Source organism: Eurosta solidaginis, unplaced genomic scaffold, assembly GCF_040869045.1.
Source record: "Eurosta solidaginis isolate ZX-2024a unplaced genomic scaffold, ASM4086904v1 ctg00001121.1, whole genome shotgun sequence".
NCBI lineage: Eukaryota > Metazoa > Arthropoda > Insecta > Diptera > Tephritidae > Eurosta > Eurosta solidaginis.
In genome coordinates, this window is record NW_027137228.1 from 10,089 (window position 1) to 22,143 (window position 12,055).

Genomic DNA, 12,055 nt, shown 5'->3' on the forward strand with positions numbered 1-12,055 from the left:
ACCCGTGCTGTGACGTCGTGACGATTGCTTGGTGATTAGCCGGGATGCAATAGCTGCGTAATTTCGTCCAATTTGGGATTGCAAGTAAACGTAACAAACAAACAAACAAATCCGGTCGTCCATAATTGCGCACGTAAGTCATTGCATCCTGGGCGCACTCATGCATATGCCTCGGACTTCCAGTATAAGTCGCTGGCAAAATTGTGAGTCGCCCAACATCTGCAATATCTACATCGCTATTGATAGCATCCCGCAAGTGGATATATTCTTCGGATCGCAATTTGCCTTGATTGTGTTGAATATAATTGAGTCGCTCAGTCTCGATCTTAACATATCAACTACATATTGTTGAAACACGCGTCGATATCGCAGAAGGTGATTGTCAATATCTCTTCGAATCATAAATCGGTAATCATAAAAATTCTTAGAAGGAACCTTTTTATTTGTCTCGACACTTAAGAATTAACAAATTATGAATTGGCGACACGATACTGTTGCGATTACAATTTTCTTTACTAACCATTGGCCGGATCTTTCATTTTGTATTGCGAGTGATATCCGTCTTCACCTCGGCAGAAATTAAGCCGATATTACAGTATATCATATGATCCATGAGTCTCACTTATTCGCTGTAATGCCTTTGCAGTCCGTCGTTTGATAATTATGTCACGCGATTTCAAATTTTCACCACCAACAACAATGGATATTTCACTTACTGTTGGCGCATTGTACTGTCGTTCGTAAGTTCCTTGTGGTCGTTTGTCCGCTTTTATCACTATGCTATGATCATCGGATGGCATCTGTTCCAACGAAGTCTTAAAAAGTTTGATGAGCTCATTGTGTTCGTGCAACATTTGTTGAAATTGCTGTACTCTTTCTCTTTTTTTTTGTACTTAAAACCGTACCACCCTGATTTACTTCATCATGTGAATCTCCGATAAAGTATATTTGGAGATATTGGTGTTCTTGATATGAATGCGGCAAAAGAGATCCAGCCAGATGAAAAACTTGGCCATGACTCTATAAAATGTAAGGCAAATTCTGTAATCATTGTCTTTTAATTGCACGAAAAGTGGCAGATTGTGCAATCCCTACAAAAAATATTGTATCATGAGTGATGTTCCATGTGTCTTCCCAGTAAACACAAAGTCGAAGATAATATCGAACTCGCTGCGACTTGTAGGCGATATCGCGAAATTAGATTTTCTCGAATGCCATTTCTCGGACTCACAGCGAATTCGAGGCGATATCGCGAAATAAAATTTTCTTGAATGCATTTTCTCGGACTCGCCGTGAACTCGAGGCGATATAGCGAAATTAGATTTTCTCGAACTCTCCGCGAACTCGAGGCGATATTTCGAAATTAGATTTTATCGAATGCAATTTCTGGGACTCGCCCCCAACTCGAAGCGATATCGCGGAATTAGCTTTTCCCAAATGCATTTTCTCGGACTCTCCGCGAACTCGAGGCGATATCTCGAAATTAGATTTTCTCGAACTCGTCACGCCAGTTATCCCTATTTTGCGACAACTGAAGACAATTGATAAAAACCTAGAATCGCTAATGATAAAAACAGCGATTCAAGAACGATCCGAGAATGATAAAAATCGCGATTCGCGGACGATCCAAAAAGTGGAAATTCTCGAATAGCTAATGATAAAAAACTGCGCCTCACGGACGATCCGAAAATGATAAAAATCGCGATTCGAGGATAATAAGTGACACGACTGGGAATTCTGATTCGCCGAACACTCGCCTCGAAGTATCGCCGAGATAAAATTATCAGAGAAAGCGAGCTCGCCGCGAATTCCAGGCGAATCCGTTTTGTTTATTGGGTTGTTATGTTTGGGCCGTGTGTGTATTTTATAGTGTTGGTGTAATAGCATACATAGCTGGGGTTAGTGAAATTACCTTGAATGTTGGATTATAATTTTTCTCATTTACAATTTCACCACCAAACGACTTCACTTGAAAACAGTCGTTATACATTTTGATGTGTTGCAAGAAATGGTTCGAATTAGGAGATTCACCGTAAAGCAACTGGCGCAATGGCTCTGGTAGTGGAAGCAACTCTGGCAATTTAAACTTTCCGCCCGCGCAACACAGGCCAGGTGGTTCCTTCTCAAATTTAGTTGCATTGCAATACTGACAAACGTGAGACATCTGACCAAATTGAACCCATGCCCTGTATTAACTGTTCGGATTATATCGAAAGGCTGCACGTACAGTATCCAAACGAAGATCTGGTTGCTGGCGAGGCTGTCGTCCAGCATTTACACGTTGTGATCTTGCCTCTTCTCTTTGTCGAGCGCGAACTGCTCTTCTTCTGAATCGCTGTCGCTCACTGTAATGCGGCAGTTACTCACGAACGTACGTACCAAAAACGAGTTAGCTGACACGACCTATCTCATGAGTGTGCAATGTAAACGAAAACTCACCGACGTGCAACACCCGTACGTACGTAGCCCGGAACGTAGAAGTCAAACCAATTTTGATTTTTTCCCTAAGAACGTGTCAGCTGATCGCTCTCTCACTAGACAGAGTTGCCTAGTAAACTTTTGTGCGCTAATTTTTGACAGTTTGCAGTTTTATGCAAAAACACCTAATTAAAGTTTGAAAATTGTGAAAATAATTCGAAATAATTATGTAAAAGTGCAGATTACAAATATGTAATCTATTTATATTTATTTAATATTAATTCCAGCCTTTTACAACACCAAAAATTAAATTGGAAAAAGTTGATGTTTCCATAAGCATGCATGCAAAATGGTCAATGGCAACAGTGCTAATCTGTAAACAATACACACAAATATGTTATGTACATGTACACAGACGCACACATAAATTCCTACGGGCTTGATGGTTCGGTCAAACGTGCTTCGTACGGCAAACTTCTGTACGTACGGCACACGTCGGTGGGTAATTTCCGCTTAAGCTTCGTTAAGCTCCTGTGACTGTCGCTCACGAAATTCAGCCATTCTGACTCTACCTGATTGTCTTTCTATACTACGTGCCTCTTCCGTTTGATGCGTTGCATTGTTTCGATGATGCTTTGCTTTTTGAGTACGACGATATAAGTTACTGTCACCTCTTCTTGGCATCTTAACAATGGTCAACTGTAAGTGTTGACTTTGTATATATGGGCTTATTAAATTTTCAGTAATCAATTACTTACCTCTAAGTTAGTAAAAAAAAATGGAGCAAACGAATAAAACAGTTCCAATTATATTTTAGAAAACAACTGCAAAATGAAGCAAATCCATGGAAGATATTTTCCAATGAAATTGAAATAAAGTTTTCGCCGATAAACAAAGGCAATAAACTCACCTTTTTTGTCGAAGAAATATCACAATTATTTCAATTAAATATTGAGAACTCGCACATTCGCATTAATATTTTGCGCTAACACAAACTACAATTTTCCTACAGTCTGCAATTCTACAGAATATTTTTAAGTGCTACAAAGGTGCAATCTGCAAATGGTAGAACTAAAAAACCGCTTTATTCCACTTTAAAAAGACTCGTATTAGTGTTGTTATTTGAACTTTGTGATTCTAAGAATGAAGGATTTTATTTGTTATGACCTCTATGATCTAAGATGATATGCAAACGAATAAAACAGTTCCAATTCTATTTTAGAAAACAACTGCAAAATGAATCAAATCAGTGGAAGATATTTTCCAATGAAATTGAGATTCAGTTTTCGCCGATAAACAAAGTCAATAAACTTACCTTTTTTGTCAAAGAAATATCACAATTGTTTCACTCAAATATTGAGAACTCGCACATTCGCATTAATATTTTTCGCAAACACAAACTACAACTTTCCTACAGTCTGCAATTCTACAGAATATTTTTAAATGCACCTTTGTAACAATCTGCAAATGGTAGAACTGAAAAAGCGCTTTATACCACTTTTAAAAAGGCTTACCCACTCGTATTAGTTTTGTTATTTGAACTTTGTGATTCTAAGAATGAGAGATTTTATTTGTTATGGCCTCTATGATCTAAGATGATATGCTGGGCTGACATCCACAAACATTAAATTTATTTTTTGTGTCCCAAATATCAATAATATCACTTAGAAATTAAAAATCCGCACAACGTTTCAACGCAATCGTACAAAAAATTATGAAATTTAAAAGAATAAAGTAAGGCTGCGTACCTCTGTGCGGTGTTGAGTTATTGAGTTGATACCGAGCCTGCCCCCAAATTCCAATTTTCGCTTAGTTAAATTCCATCGCCAAAAATCTCTAAAACAAAATCAAGGGCGCAGAAAAGCATGCAATATTTAGTACCATGTGGTCGATAGCAAATACCACCTAAGTAATAGAAGTTAGGCTGTTATCGCTTATGACTACATGGTACTAAATGCTGCATACTTTGCTGCGCACTTGATTTTCTTGTAGAGATTGGCGATGGAATTTTAGCTTAGCGAAAGTTGGAATTTGGGGGCTTATGTCACTGAAGTTAATACACTGTTTCGTTATACCGTGGCGCAATGACGGCACTAACACAGTACCACTACAGCCTCATCTTCGACATAATATCGATTCTCAACACTTCAACTCAATGCCGCCAGTAACGCCAATAACCCTAATCTACTTAGTACTTAGTACTGGTGTTGTGATCGGGTGACATCTGTAATTCGGTAATCGGAAGTTGCTGTTAGTCAAAACTTCACCACAATGCCGCTAAGAACACTGCTGTGACGCCACCTACGACGGGTAATAAATAGCGTTATGAGCGGGCGACATCTGTCACTCGGTAGTCGGAAGTTCCTGCTAGTCATATAATGCCACCTGCGAATATTACAGCATGAGCGGGCGACATCTGTAATCGAGAGTTGCTGCTATTCAACACTGTGCGTAATATGCGAGCATGGGATTCACCACGTGGAAATAAATTATTCTCATATAAAATAGCATGGTTAATCCCATACCCGCGAAGTATTGACATGAAATATTGTTTGATTGCATGTTTTGAACCTTCTTGTTACTTCTAGTCACCCATCGGTATAAAAAATATTCTTTACGAATGTCCTTATCAACAGTTTCATTTGATATCCATATTGTATAAACACATTCTAGAGGTAGCCAGGTCCATGTTTTGGGCTATATCTCGATCCAGAGGTTTGAAAATTGTTCTGCAGTAAAGCACTCATCAGCAGCTTTCATTTGATATCCATATTGTATAAACACATTCTAGTGGTACCCGGGTCCACGTTTTGGTCTCAATTCCCTACCCACCCAGCGGAATGAAATATAGCCTATGGCCTAATCGGATACCAAAATAATATACCTACAAATTTTATAAAAGTCGGTATAGTAGTTTTCAAGTTTTAAGCATCTGAACATACACTCACAACGATTCATTTTTATATATATAGACTAGAAGACCGGGCAGACGTTGTTGTGCCCTAAATTTAGCCTATCTGCATACATTTTAATAAGATTTTTCCGTCTAACTCTGCCCTCACCCCATCGCTCTTCACTTTTTCCTGATCGTTTTATTCACTCCTCCCCTATGTGGGTATTATTAATTCATGTCTCTATTTCAGCTTCGCATGCATATTGTCAGTTTTGCCAGGTTGATGCGACTAAAAAGAATATCGCAATGCAAATTACTTAAGAGCTCTCAGCAACAGCTTTCATTTCATATCCATATTACCCACACATTCTAGGGGTATCCGGGTCCACGTTTTGGCCTATATCTTGAGACCCTAGTCACCAAGCGGTATAATATATTACTCTGTACTAAAGCACTTATTAACAGCTTTCATTTGATATCCATATTATATTAATATATTCTAGGGGTACCCGGGTCCACGTTTGAACAAAATCGACCGATGCATCTCTTCAAACATCGGTGACCAACTAACACACATTTTATCCTTTCCTTTTATTTATATAGATATTCATTTTTCACACTTCACTATAATATTAAAACGAAATGCGGATATTCGTTGCTTTTGAAATTCGGCTTAAAAATTGCACATGGAACAACTGAAGACTCTCCTGAATTAAAAAAAAATGTCTTACACTCAGAGAAAAAATACTGTAATATTGACCAAATTAGGGGTTGAGACAACAGATTTCACAGGTAAATCACATCCAAAGGATTTATTTGTTAAAACAACAGATGCTTATCGGTTGCCCACAGTTCAACAGTTTCACTGTTGAATTTTCAAAATTTCTGTTCAATCAACTTTTATTAAGTCGTTGGTTCAAAATGTTTTCTGTTAACTGTTAACGAACGTGACAGTTGATTTACCATATTGTTTCAACCATTTTACTGTTGAATTCCCGAATTTACTGTCCACTTACCTTTTTTGTAACTAGTTGGTTCAACCGTTTATCTGGTTATTTTGCCAAATTGTTTTGTGTAAATAAAAGTGTAACCTGTTCATTTAACCACAAAAATGCAGTTATTTAACAGAAAATGTGTTTTTGTGGAAAGTCAAAATTGGTTCTTTTTATAAACAATTTAGTTTCCAAAATGATTAAAAAAACGGGATGAATATATTTGTTAACTTTTATTTCACTCATTTATTATACTCAGCTGAGCAGAGCTCACAGAGTATATTAACTTTGATTGGATAACGGTTGGTTGTACAGGTATAAAGGAATCGAGATAGATATAGACTTCCATATATCAAAATCATCAGTACCCAAAAAAAAATTCGATTGAGCCATGTCCGTCCGTCCGTCCGTCTGTCCGTTAACACGATAACTTGAGTAAATTTTGAGGTATCTTGATGAAATTTGGTATGTAGGTTCCTGGGCACTCATCTCAGATCGCTATTTAAAATGAACGATATCGGACAATAACCACGCCCACTTTTTCGATATCGAAAATTTCGAAAAATCGAAAAAGTGCGATAATTCCTTACCAAATACGGATAAAGCGATGAAACTTAGTAGGTGAGTTCAACTTATACCGCAGAATACAAAACTAGTAAAATTTTGGACAATGGGCGTGGCACCGCCCACTTTTAAAAGAAGGTAATTTAGAAGTTTTGCAAGCTGTAATTTGGCAGTCGTTGAAAATATCATGATGAAATTTGGCTGGAACGTTACACTTATTACTATATGCCTGTTTAATAAAAATTAGCAAAATTGGAGAACGACCACGCCCACTTTTTAAAAAAAAATTTGTTTTTAATTCAAATTTTAAAAGAAAAGTTAATATCTTTACAGTATATAAGTAAATTAAGTCAACATTCAACTCCAGTAATGATATGGTGCAACAAAATACAAAAATAAAAGAAAATTTCAAATTGGCGTGGCTCCGCCCTTTTTCATTTAATTTGTCTAGGATACTTTTAATGCCATAAGTAGAACAAAAATTTACCAATCCTTGTGAAATTTGGCAGAGGTTTAGATTCTAGGACGATTAGATTCTGTGAAAAAGGGCGAAATCAGTTGAAGCCACGCCCAGTTTTTATACACAGTCGACCGTCTGTCCTTCCGCTCGGCCGTTAACACGATAACTTGAGCAAAAATCGATATATCTTTACTAAACTCAGTTGACGTACTTATCTGAACTCACTTTGTATTGGTGTAAAAAATGGCCGAAATCCGACTATGACCACGCCCACTTTTTCGATATCGAAAATTACGAAAAATGAAAAAAATGCCATAATTATATACCAAATACGAAAATAGGGATGAAACATGGTAATTGTATTGGTCTATTGACGCAAGATATAACTTTAGAAAAAAACTTGGTAAAATGGGTGTGACACCTACCATATTAAGTAGAAGAAAATGAAAAAGTTTTGCAGGGCGAAATCAAAAGCCCTTGGAATCTTGGAGGGAATACTGTTCGTGGTATTACATATATAAATAAATTAGCGGTACCCGATAGATGATGTTCTGGATCACCCTGGTCCACATTTTGGTCGATATCTCGAAAACGCCTTCACATATACAACTAAGGGCCACTCCCTTTTAAAACCCTCATTAATACCTTTAATTTGATACCCATATCGTACAAACACATTCTAGAGTCACCCCTGGTCCACGTTTATGGCGATATCTCGAAAAGGCGTCCACATATAGAACTAAGGCCCACTCCTATTTAAAATACTCATTAAAACCTTTCATTTGATACCCATATCGTACAAACAAATTCTAGAGTCGCCCCTGGTCCACCTTTATGGCGATATTTCGAAAAGGCGTCCACCTTAAGAACTAAGGCCACCGCACTTTTAAAATACCCATTAACACCTTTCATTTGATACCCATATCGTAGAAACAAATTCTAGAGTCACCCCTGGTCCACTTTTATGGCGATATCTCGAAAAGGCATCCACCTATAGAACTAAGGCCCACGCCATTTTAAAATACTCATTAACACCTTTCATTTGATACCCATATAGTACAAACAAATTCTAGAGTCACCCCTGGTCCACCTTTATGGCGATATCTGGAAAAGGCGTCCACCTATAGAACTAAGGCCCACGCTCTTTTAAAATACTCACTAACACCTTTCATTTGATACTCATATTATACAAACGCATTCTAGAGTCACCCCTGGTCCACTTTTATAACGATATTCCGAAAAGGCGTCCACCTATAGAACTAAGGCCCACTCCATTTTAAAACACTTATTAACACCTTTCGTTTGATACCCATATTGTACAAACCCATTCTAGAGTCAACCCTGGTCCACTTTTATAACGATATTCCGAAAAGGCGTCCACCTATAGAACTAAGGCCCACACCCTTTCAAAATACTCACTAACACCTTTCATTTCATACCCATATAGTACAAACAAATTCTAGAGTCACCCCTGGTCCACCTTTATGGCGATATTTCGAAAAGGCGTCCACCTATAGAACTAAGGACCACGCCCTTTTAAAATACTCATTAACACCTTTCATTTGATACCCATATCGTACAAACAAATTCTAGAGTCACCCCTGGTCCACCTTTATGGCGATATCTCGGAAAGGCGTCCACCTATAGAACTAAGGCCCACGCCCTTTTAAAATACACATTAACACCTTTCATTTGATACCCATATTGTAAAAACGCATTCTAGAGTCACCCCTGGTCCACTTTTATAACGATATTCCGAAAAGGCGTCCACCTATAGAACTAAGGCCCACTCCCTTTCAAAATACTCATTAACACCTTTCATTTGATACCCATATAGTACAAACAAATTCTAGAGTCACCCCTGGTCCACCTTTATGGCGATATCTCGAAAAGGCGTCCACCTATAGAACTAAGGCCCACGCCCTTTTAAAACACTTATTAACACCTTTCGTTTGATACCCATATTGTACAAACGCATTCTAAAGTCAACCCTGGTCCACTTTTATAACGATATTCCGAAAAGGCGTCCACCTATAGACCTAAGGCCCACTCCCTTTCAAAATACTCATTAACACCTTTCATTTGATACCCATATCGTACAAACAAATTCTAGAGTCACCCCTGGTCCACCTTTATGGCGATATCTCGGAAAGGCGTCCACCTATAGAACTAAGGCCCACGCCCTTTTAAAATACACATTAACACCTTTCATTTGATACCCATATTGTAAAAACGCATTCTAGAGTCACCCCTGGTCCATCTTTATGGCGATATCTCGAAACGTCGTCCATCTATAGAACTTAGGCCCACGCCCTTTTAAAATACTCATTAATACCTTTCATTTGATACCCATATCGTACAAAATAAATTCTAGAGTCACCCCTGGTCCACCTTTATGGCGATATCTCGAAACGGCTTCCATCTATAGAACTTAGGCCCACGCCATTTTAAAATACTCATTAATACCTTTCATTTGATACCCATATCCTACAAAATAAATTGTAGAGTCACCCTGGTCCACCTTTATGGCTATATCTCGAAAAGGCGTCCACCTATAGAACTTAGGCCCACTCCCTTTTAAAATTATCATTAACACATTTCATTTGATACCTATATCGTACAAACAAATTGTAGAGTCAGGCCTGGTCCACCTTAATGGCGATATCTCTAAATGGCGTCCATCTATAGAAATATGGTCCACTTCCTCTTAAAATACTCTTTAATACCTTCCATTTGATACACATGTCATACAAACACATTCCAGGGTTACCCTAAGTTCTTTTTACAACATGGTGATTTTCCCTTACTTTGTATCCACAGCTCTCAACTGAGTATGTAATGTTCGGTTACACCCGAACTTAGCCTTCCTTACTTGTTTCAAAATTTCGTTTTACATTTTGAATACTTAAATAAATCATAAATAAATAATAAGTTTTTAATAGACAGCATTCGCACTATTGCATTAAATAACCCGCTAATAATGATAAAACTGAAAGTTACAGCATTTTATTTCTTAGATATGTTGAACCGTCAGCCATACTGTATATATGCATCGGCGGACTAGTAAAAAATTCAATTGCATTTAAACAGATTTCTTGAGTATTAGCTCCAACAACAAATGACTGGTAATGTACATTTTGAATACTCAAATAAATCATAAATAAATAATAAGTTTTTAATAGACTGCACTATTGCATTAAATAACCCGCTAATAATGATAAAACTGAAAGTTACAGCATTTTATTTCTTAGATATGTTGAACCGTCAGCCATACTGTATATATGCATCGGCGGACTAGCAAAAAATTCAATTGCATTTGAACAGATTTCTTGAGTATTAGCTCCAACAACAAATGACTGGTGGATTTTAGAAGAAATTATAAAAAAACATATTTTCCTTGTCGATTAGTAATCCCTCAATTTTGTGTAAATTTAAATTTTCTGAAAAACTCGTTAGATAAAACTTTTTTTTATAGACACTACGTTTAAATGTCACTGATTTAGCAAAAAGAAATCCCTCTGTGGTTAAATTACTAGTCATAAGAAAAGAATCAATAGTATTATTTTTGTGTACTCAATCTTCAGTATATACTAAATATGGTGTTGAATCATTATATTTCAAAAGCAAGTTTGAAAATTGATAAGATGTTTTCATTGCCAGCGAATAAGAAATATTCTTCCGAAAATAACTAACAGAAGTATATTTTTTTAAGTCTTTATGTTTCGCCTCAAACCTCAAACACCAAGTATATTTCAAAGGTCCAGCTGCTTTGATTGCTGAGCCATAGTGAACCAAGAAATGATGTTTTGGCATAAGAGGTCCGAATAATTTTAATTATAATTCGTGATGACGAGATATGGTTTCTATTAAAAGTCCAATATCTTTTACAGTGAAAGTAGAATACAGGCAAATATCAATGACTTTAATTAATAAAATGATACTTCATCAGTTCTTGGTATTTTATCTCCTATAATTAATGGTAAGAAATGTGTGAATGTACGAGTTTCACTTGCTGTCATTTTTAAATTTGTCTTACGAAGGCATATCATTTTTAACGGACACGAGAAATTACCTATTTCGATTTCCCCGTACATAAAATTTTGTTTGCGCATATTAAAAAACTCTAAAGAAAAATATTTTTTTTTCAATGAAGTATAATAGTGGTTTGCATATTTCATATCGACAAATTCCTTCAAAAATGTCATGAATCACATCAACGCTAAAGTTATTAGTAATATGGAAGGTGTTAAGGTCATTAAATATACTGTTTTCTACTATTCCAGTAACTTTGTAATTATTTAACTCGAGGTCTTCTGAATAATTGTGCATATTTCTAATGTAATCATTTACTTCGATACAATCTTTTCGTATATCTGCCTTAGATCTTCTACAATGACGACATAATTTTTCAGAACAAGTTATTTCTTTGAATAAGTCCTAATGTAAATAAAACATGATAAATATTTCCATTGGCATTTATTTCAATGCCCCTTTCTTCTAAAATTTTAATTTCATCAACGAGACCATATAAAGCTGAGTTACTACCAAAATCTTTCACGTAACAACTTTTGACAAGTGCTGCCACGAAAGTAAATTTTAAACTAGATAGTAAATGTTGCGTCATAGTCGGAAAAGAAAAATAGATAGCGCATATTGAATCTTTAGTTGCATTGTTTGTTTCAAAGTCATCGGAGTAAAGAAAATATTGTATAATCAACTTCTCTTTAC

The 12,055-nt window shown here is 36.5% G+C and overlaps 1 pseudogene; it reads right to left on the reverse strand.

The window, feature by feature from the left end:
- Positions 1-775: 775 nt before the first annotated feature.
- The window catches only part of LOC137236283 (uncharacterized), a 51,726-nt pseudogene continuing 40,446 nt past the window's right edge, over positions 776-12,055 (reverse strand).